The sequence below is a fragment of the Ptychodera flava genome, chromosome 13 (assembly GCF_041260155.1).
Source record: "Ptychodera flava strain L36383 chromosome 13, AS_Pfla_20210202, whole genome shotgun sequence".
In the NCBI taxonomy this organism is placed as follows: Eukaryota; Metazoa; Hemichordata; class Enteropneusta; family Ptychoderidae; genus Ptychodera; species Ptychodera flava.
This window is the reverse complement of record NC_091940.1, coordinates 27592707-27602429: the sequence shown is the minus strand read 5'-3', so window position 1 is coordinate 27602429 and position 9723 is coordinate 27592707. Positions and strand designations below refer to the sequence as shown.

Below are 9723 nucleotides of genomic sequence, written 5' to 3'. Positions count from 1 at the left end.
ATAGTTCGCTCAGATAGGTGGTATTTACTTCTAAATGTACAATACAAAGCGATCTCACAATCATATCAGTTGGCACAACAGGAAATAACAATCGCCCACTTTTAGAACCAATTTCACCCACGATCCAAACTATAAACGTCCCTCCAATCGGCAAAGAATCACTCATACAAAATCGACTTACAATCGTGTGTGTGTGATTATACAAAGCGATCTCACAATCATATCAGTTGGCACAACAGTTCCGCCAACAACAATATTTATTACCCAAGAATAAATCAACAACAACAGCGGGTATTCGCAGATACCCCCGTATTGTACAATGATTGACAACTCGCTAACAAGTATAGCAAAGATTGACAGTAACACATCAAAGAAATTGTTTCCGTGACGTCACAATTTACTTGAATAACACTGAAAACATGATAGCTATGTGCTAGTAAGCCTTAATGTCTTTGAACTGGCTGTACTCACAACACATAGAAATACACCAGTTCTCTGTCATATGGTGTGCACTCAAAACAAACTCAGCAGTCTAATAGTGACAACTCTACAGTATTTCCGGTCACTATGACAAATAAAAGTTATCTCAAAGTTTGAACACACTGTAGTAATTTTACAAGTGTACAGAAAATAAAAGTAGCCTATAGCAGTGAGGCTTTAACTCTAAACTGATACTCGAACAATGCAACAGTTCAGTATAATTCGGTAAACACTAAACGTCAACCTGAACTCAGTTGTAGTTCTATCAAACTAATACAACAGATTTTCAGTGTCAGACAACTTGTACAAACACTCATACTATTCTAAGCCTTCTTGTAGGGAAATAACAATCGCCCACTTTTAGAACCAATTTCACCCACGATCCAAACTATAAACGTCCCTCCAATCGGCAAAGAATCACTCATACAAAATCGACTTACAATCGTGTGTGTGTGATTATTAAAGCACGATTTCGATTCCGCCGAGAGTTCGGATTTGTAGGCAAAGTTTACACAGTTCGAAGGACGAGAATCTTTGTTGTCCTACAAGCGTGTATATCTACTAAACCTGATCGTTACTGTTCCTGACGTCCGGTCCGGTAGCGCGGCGTAGCGTTGAAGGTGCATAGAAGTTCCATATACAGGCTGGTGAGTTCCTACTCGCGCCGAAGCTTCCGGTCTGTCCTTTCACTCGTAGCTACGTCACTCGCCCACACGTGGTTGGGGCTTGATGGATCGTTGTGTCAGAAATTGTCTCTCTTACCACATATGAATGTTCTCTAAATGTTTTGAGTCTCACCCATACTAGACGGTGTGATGGTTGAGTCAGTTCCGACGTTCACAACGTCGGAACAGAAAGTTTGAAATTCGACTATACACAAGTCGCGTCCGCCCATGCCGTCTTCCAGCTTCTTCTTCTACGTCACCAGACATGTGACATAGTATACGTCATGGCCTGCCAATCATTGGCGCTTAGCCGCTCAAACTTTCTAGGCTAGTGTTCTGTTTGCTGGCTACCGCAAGCCCAGCAATAAGTTCTTGAATTCGTCATCTCCATCCAAAGATACGAAGATTTATAGAGTCTATATCTCCAGCAATATAACATCGCGTACCCTCTGAACAATTCTATAATTATCGTGTAAGTGTACTGAGTGCACAAAACACATTCACTCAATCATACATGTAGAAACTGTCTGACAACATATGGAAGTTACTTTTTCTCTATTAAATAAAAATGAGTGAAATCACACATGTGATACATGCAACACAGCATGCCTTGCAGTGTACAGTCTCTGGAGTATCCAAGAATGCAATCTATACGGCTAACCTAGCCGTGCGAGTCAACTTATCTCCTAGAATATACATATTCGTAGACTTCCCATGTGCCATATTTACTATCTTCGACAGGAATTTTATTTCAAATACCCGTAGAAGGAAGAAAAATGACCTTGACAGTGTTCAACCTAAGAAGGTATAAATCACCATGACCAGCATTACGGGTACTTGAGTAAATATGTCAAAATCAAATTCACTGACAAACATCAGCAGATTGCAATCATTTTAAGGACAACGGAACGGGACCGCCAACGTAGTTTCTCTTGTGGCTTATTGGTGGAAACTCACCATCTGACGATTTCAGAACGCTCGTGGAACATTCTAACTATTGAAAGGTGCACGGTAATTCTTCAGAGTGATCGAGGTGTGTGAGGCCCCCTCACTTCGTTGTTATGTGAACTGCGGGTGTACAAAATATGAAATATCGTCAGACACAAAGTTACCAAAATGGCCATTTAGTAATATTTACTTAAGCACGATAAGCTTCAGGCTTAAATATATATTTTTTCCCTCAGAGTTTGCACAAGTACCGAACCTTGATCTTAACAATATATTTCCTCATACCGTTGAGATATCATAACACCTGTTGACAGCTTAGAACTGTTGAAATGAAATATCACAATTTTTTTTAATATGCAAAGTCCTACTGCAAGATCGTTTTCGCACGATAATGCCTGATATTGATAGCAGTTGCTGACATCCTAAGTATACAGTCAGTTTTATTGCATTGTAAGTCAGGACAAGTTTACAGACCTGTGCGTTTTACAAGCACCTCAGGGATAGCCTTTGAAATGTTGTCATTGTAGGTCACACCCCTTCCCCTTATCGTACCTCGATATGACCTGTGTATGTCAATATTAATGTTGAGAATTTGTTGAGAAACGTGTGAAAAGACTCAGACAGCCGCCATGGTTCACTCTGGACATTCTTGATCTCATTCATGTCTGGGATTATCATCTTCTTAAGGCTACCCGATCCAAGTCTCTTAATGATTGGCTACTTTATAGATCTTTAAGAAATAGAGTTGTACACACTATTTCCTATGCAAAACGACAGCACTATCGTGACATTTTCAGGAACAATTCAAGAAATCCGTCTATAATTTGGCGTTGTATAAGTGATATTCTCTCTCATGATAATTCTCGTTTACAAAGTCCTTGTATTTTGTATAAGGGTGAAAAGCTAACAAATCATAAGAATATTGCTAAGGTTTTCAATGCGTATTTTACAGGTATTGTTAATAAGTATCATTCCAGTCTCAATGCTTCACCTGACATGGGTCTTATTGATAACTGGGTTAGTTCGAAAATTGGTGCTACCATGGCCAATTTTAAGATTCCTCCGATTTCTGTCAATTTTGTCACAGAGCAGCTTTCTATACTAAGTGAATGTAAATCAGCTGGTTACGACAATGTCTCTCCCAAACTCTTGAAAATTGGTGTTTCTTGTATTGCAGAAACTGTTACAGAAATGTTTAATTTGTCAATTACCAGCGGTACTTTTCCCGACTGTTTCAAATGTGCTAAAGTAGTTCCAATTCATAAGGGAGGCTCTAAGAGTGATGTAAACAACTATAGGCTTATCTCACTTCTGCCTGTTCTCTCTAAAATACTAGTAAAACATGTTTATATTAGTCTGTACAATTTTATGCATTCAAACGATCTTTTTGTCAGCTCGCAATCTGGTTTTAGACAATATCACTCTTGTCACACTGCTTTAGTCAAGTTAACTGACCAGCTTTTACAGATTATGGATCAAGGATTGTATAGAGGTGTATTGTTTTTAGATTTATGTAAAGCTTTTGATCTTGTTGATCATAACATTTTGCTGAGGCTTTCTGATTTGTCCCTAAAGTGGTTTCAATCATACCTTACAGGAAGAAGCCAATTTGTTAGCTATTTAGGTGTACACTCCGATATTTTGTCGATTACGTGTGGTGTACCTCAGGGGTCCATTTTGGGTCTCGTGCCAATCTCAAACTGGGTTCATAACAATAGCATGGCAATTAACACCACTAAAAACAAAATATATGATTGTTGCGTCTCGCCCCAAAATTTATCACTTAGCCGACTCTGATATTTCATTTCACATTCAGATCAATGATACTCTCATTGACAGTGTTGCTGTTCACAAACTACTTGGTGTTCAATTAGACAACATTTTATGCTGGGATGACCACATAGATAATTTGTGCAAGACTTTGTCTGCAAGAATTGGTGTTATAAGACGACTACGCCCCTATTCTCAAAGGAGTGTTCTTTTGCTAGTTTATAACGCTTTGTTCTTGTCTGTAATTGACTATTGTTGTATTGTTTGGGCAAGTACGTCTAAGACCAATCTCCAAAGATTGTACAAACTCCAGAAAAGAGCTGGTAAGGTAATTCTCGGAGTTGACACGACTTTTCCTTCTCGAACAGTTTTTGTTAGTTTGCAGTGGTTGCCCATAGATTTACGTATTGAATACTTAACAGCTGTTATGACTTTCAAAGCTTTAAATGGTCTCGCACCAAGCTATATTAGTGATCTATTCCAACCTCTCTCAGAAATGGATCGTTTAAATACTCGTAGTTCTAGTAATGGTAACCTTTACCCACCAATGTTTAGGACAAGCATGGGTCAAAGATCATTTGTATATCGAGCTACTAAAATCTGGAATTCCATTCCCCCAACTATCCGTGATTGTGAAGCCTTGCCGACGTTTAAATCAAAACTGCATTGTTATCTTTTCATGAAATATTGTAATGAAGGCTCTGACTTAGACTAGCCTATTTTTCCTTTGTCTTCGACATCTTCTATTCGTCTATTCCATACGTTTTTGTTTATTCGATGATTTGTTTGTGTATTTTGCCTTCTTTTCATGAGGGCTCTGATGGAAATTACAATTACTTTACTGTAATCAGATTACCCTCTTTAAATAAAGTGTAATAATAATAATAAAAAAAATGTGGGATTTACCATTAGATCGTTGAAGGGGTGGTCAAGATGCTGACTCGGACATGCAATTACAATTTGCGTTCCAAATTTTGACAAATTATTTTCTACAGATGTTGCCATTATGCATAATATTTAAAAAAAATTACAGACCTTCATACGGCTATTTAGTGCTGAAAAATCCTTTATACTGTTTCTGAAGCTTTTCCCTGGCCCCTATTTTAACCCAGTCCTAGATTTACTGGTCAATTCCCAGCTGATAGCTCTCAAATTTACGTAGTCAAGTCAGTTTATCGTGAAGAGAAAGCCTAGAACTTGGAAATTTCAAGGCTTTGTGAAAAATTCAGTACAACGTTTTCGTGGGTTCATGAAATGGCAAGATTTCATCTACTACAGCGTTTTTTTCCTTATGATATAGTTAGATTCTTGTGGAAAGAAGCAGGACTGACAGTAATCATACGCCCCGTCAGTAAAATGGTAAAATCATGAGCTGTTCCTTGATTTATTACCCACGGTATTCGTAAACATGGTAACTATGAAGCTTAACTAAACAGCAAACGACGTCTTGCGTGTTTTTTTTAATTTGTCTGTCGGAACTGTAATTGCTTCAGTGGCTTTCCCTGAATTTTCCCATTATCCTTGCCAACGGGTTTTCTTGGCTTCTTGTACAGCAGGGGAAGTACTCTTCGATTATGGCTTGAGTTATTGATAGTGTACCAATGCTGCAATATATTTTACATTGTTTTTCTTTCAATCAAACTTTAGCGAAAAAAGACTCGGCAAAAAGAAATGAACGGAACCTAAAATAAATGAACAGGTGTTCATACGAGGTCTAAAGGATGTCGGTGCGCTCGGGTCCAATATTTATCAAAATTATTCCTCGAGATTATATGCCGTCAAAATTCAAACATTCAGTCGAAGGTTTTACTTTACCAGGTGGTCAACAGCAAAATGTAAAGTCTGTAAATACAAGGCAATTTTGACAAGGCCGGCATCTCTGACACGCTGTCGACGTGCTGACGACAAGAATTCTATACAGTTGTCATTTTTAACAGCTGTATGTTCTTGATTAATAATAATAGTATTTCAATTGGTGATTCCCTATTTATTCGTAAAATTACATTATTGGAGGTGACAATAACATCGTCCGAAAATGTTAAGTATTAACTTGTATGCGTTCATTTCTTTACTTGAACAGTCCGGCTTTTGTCCATACAAAGGCTATTACGATAGACCAATCAGCGAACCTGAATCGCCGACGTCACGAATAATTAAGCGTGTAAATCTTGGCTTATAGATTGCAACGGGTTCGGAACTTTTCGGCTTGATTTCACCCTTTATTTTCAATTTAGCACATTGTTCAGTACGGTCGAGATGGTGACCGACACAAGTTGTTGGTATATCTTAAATTACTTCTTTGGATGGTTTTCCCGGTCAGGTACCGCTCCTATAGAAATCAGGATTTGACCCTTGTTAATTTACAATAAGTTATATGTCGCCAAATATGGCCTATTTTTGGTCAAATATATATCGTTATGTCCACCATGAATGATCCTTTTTTATAACCTTTTTCTTGATTATTTTCCAAGATGTTGTTATATTTGTGGTCTCTATCAAACACTTTGGTTGTATGTTGCCAAGTTGTTTTTAACATAACATACTAGTAGCAAGTACTGAGAGGAAGAAATAATTAAATGATATTACAAAGCAGGGTGTTTTCACTAACTAGATAAGTTGCTTCACTTTTTCAGAAGTACTCTCCCATATTTGGTGGAAATGAATTGAAAAACTTTACGATGTTTGACTGTGGCAGGTACGGACTTTTAAGTTGGGGGACTACTTAAGAAATTTGTCACATTCTAAGAATCACTAATGTTCTGGCTTGTAAAATGGCTGTTCCCAATCTACTTTATGAGATAATTTACATTCAATTATCGAGTACCCCATGATTTTGAGCTCTACACATGACTTTTATTGGCAATATGACCTATTCAAAGAAAACAATAGCCATATGGCGGATAAAAATATTGTTATTTCATTACACTCTTGATTCTTAAGTATCATCTACATGTAGTATTTCCAATATGAACATCACGTATGAAGTAACTTATCCAATAAGAGATATGCCACCTTATATAATGTAATGAAAATGGTGAAAAAATGCTGAGTCAGCACTTTTGCTTCAGTGATTTTTCCGAAGAAAACATACAATTATGATTGTTTTTAAAAATCAAGCACAGTAACATGGTATTTGCTTTATATTTTTCAATAAAGCAGCTTTCAGATGATCATTTGTGAAAGTTCTGTGAAATTGACAATTTACCTAGTATGATTTCTGACATCTCTACATGTATGCAGTCCTATGCAATGACTAATTTTGCATAGCCCCTGGGTAGTCTACTACCTTTTTATGCCAAGGACAATCGCTATTTGCATCAAACCTAGACTTATTTATCTCATTGCATGGCAAAACCAGTCATTTTATACTTTCATTCTGGGGTACCATGCAACTCCTCTCTGTACTTTTAACAGTGCAATTTGTGTAAACAAACATGACTACAATGTAAGTTTTCTCACTGATACATTTGACACACACAAAGACAAGAACATAATTCAGTTAGAAATTTAGTCCGTGGGCTGGAGGGGCCCACCGTGCACCCCCCGTAAACCTACTACATGGGTATTTTATTGTTCTTTGGGATTTGCTGAACTAGAAAAAAAATGTTAACATTGGATATTTTGGGATGCACTACCTGTCTGCACTGGTTTTTGATTTGTGTGTACCGCAAAAAATGGCGAAAAATGGGTAGGGGTTAGGGGTACTATATCCTCCCCTAAATTGAGTAAACTAGCATGAAATAGCACAAACCTTACATTTTTTGAAAGCTCAGATACTGTTCTTTCTGAGGAATACCAACTTTAGCAAAATTAATTTGTGTACATAGAATAGGACGACTTTGAAATGAATTTTTTTGACAATTTTGAAATTTTTTACCCAAAATACCATGTAACAATTGTGATCTACTTTTTATTAAGCAAAATTTTCACAACTTTTTGTGTTTCAATTACTTATTCCGACATATTAAACAAGAAAAAAAGTGTTAACATCAGATATTTAACTACACACTACTTCTCTGACGTCAATTTTGAATTGCGTGTATCTGTATGGGGTGTGCAAAAGCTAGGGGTAGGGGTACAACATTCTGTCCTTGATGAAGTAAACTGGCTTGAAATGCCATATATCTTATAGTTTTAGAAAGCTTAGATACTGGTCTTTCTACAATGCATAAGGTTTTAGTAAAAAAATATGACGTCATAGAATTGGATAACTTTAAATCGATTTTTTCTGGTAATTCAGCAATTTTAACCGGAAGAAAATACGATAACTATTGTTTCCTCCCAATGAAGCAAATCAAACCGATTTATGGATGTTATTTACTAATTGCAATGTGCTGAAGAAGAAAATAAATTTCAAAATTGGGTATTTACAATCCATTATTGTCCCTGCTCACTAAAATTGCAAGTTTTGCTACATTGGTATATCGTGAATGGGCATTTTATTGTTATGCAATGAACTAATGCACAGCCTTAATATAAAAAAGAAGACTTTAAAACGCACACACATAGTCATATTGCCATTTTCTCCTTAAAGTAAATAGATTGTTGATGACTGTCTGTTTTTATAATTTACTTTTTAAATATTTTCTATAAAATAATTTTGATAAGACGTATTTGGAAAATTGTGTATGCCTCCTTGTCTTACTTATACAGCAAGCATTACTAACAATATATTAGGCCGTGGGCTAGAGGGGGCGTCTACGTGCACCTCCCCCCAACCGCACAGGATAACAAACCTGTATTTTTCAGAAGCCTTGGGAAGGCAAAGGCAATCATATGCTTTTAAAACGATTGAACATAGAACGTATTTCATTGTGGAATGGCGCATTGATATATTTTAATCACTAGTATAAGGTTCGTCTGTTTTCTATGTAAAATTTACAACTAAAAAAACCCGGATTTCTTATGTCGAAACATGTACTTTTTACCAAAGTTGTCAAGGTAAAAAAGTTCCGGTTCACAAATGACGACTATGTGGAGTTACCGTTGCATCCTACGGAGCATGCAACTTTCAATATACGATTTGTTTAATAATATATATTTTTGACGGATTTGTGCAACCATATTAGCCAGACCAGCAAAGTTCCGAATAAAATATTCTTTACCGACTTACATTGAATTTAGAATCAGCAGGAAGACAGCGAGCACTCACCGTTTCGGACGTTGGAAGCTAATGTCGTAAATTATGCCACATGACTTATAAATATGGTAGTCGTATTGTTACTTCAGTGGTTATGTCGTCAGCAAATACGGTCACACTTGACCGTTTACAAACTTTGGTTTGCAATTATGATTCGCTGATATCGATATTCGTCGTTACCGTAGTTTCAAAACAAGATATGTACCAGGATATCGTTGGCCGGGTCTGTCACAACGAAGATATATGTAAAATTAGAGCGTTTACAGTCTTTTGAAAAGAAGCCAACTGTTTTTACTTGTCCGAATATGTGAAGAAAAGCAGCATATAGGCCAACAACAAACTCAAAATTCCGCTGTCAGGTGTTTTCAATTATTAACTACACGCTCTTGACGTCTGCTGGTCGATTCTTTGCCCAAAAGTGTTTATCTTAGCACGTCCGGTGATACACTCATAGGATTGTCTAACTCTACTGTATGGAAATCCGGTCATGACCTGCGACCCGCGACTTCAAAACTGCGACCTGCGTCCCGATTTCCATACTACTGAGCAGGCGCTAGCAGTGGTATACACACGGTTTGTGAGGTTGGTAGGTTTCAATTGAAGGAGCCGAAAGGTGTTCAATAACCAGACTCTTACCAAGCCTTTGGTAGTATAACTAGTGACCTGGTTAAGTAGTTCTTGTAATCAAACTCGTCAACGTGCCAGTGTCAACAGGTAGGT

General features: G+C 37.2%; 1 long non-coding RNA gene across 1 annotated transcript; it reads right to left on the bottom strand.

The window, feature by feature from the left end:
• Positions 1-223: 223 nt before the first annotated feature.
• On the bottom strand, positions 224-9310 carry LOC139148038 (uncharacterized). The gene is made up of 2 exons (XR_011555858.1): positions 9016-9310; positions 224-2213 (listed from the first exon to the last, which is right to left on the bottom strand). It is a non-coding gene; the product is annotated as an uncharacterized lncRNA (long non-coding RNA).
• Between the last annotated feature and the right edge of the window lie 413 nt (positions 9311-9723).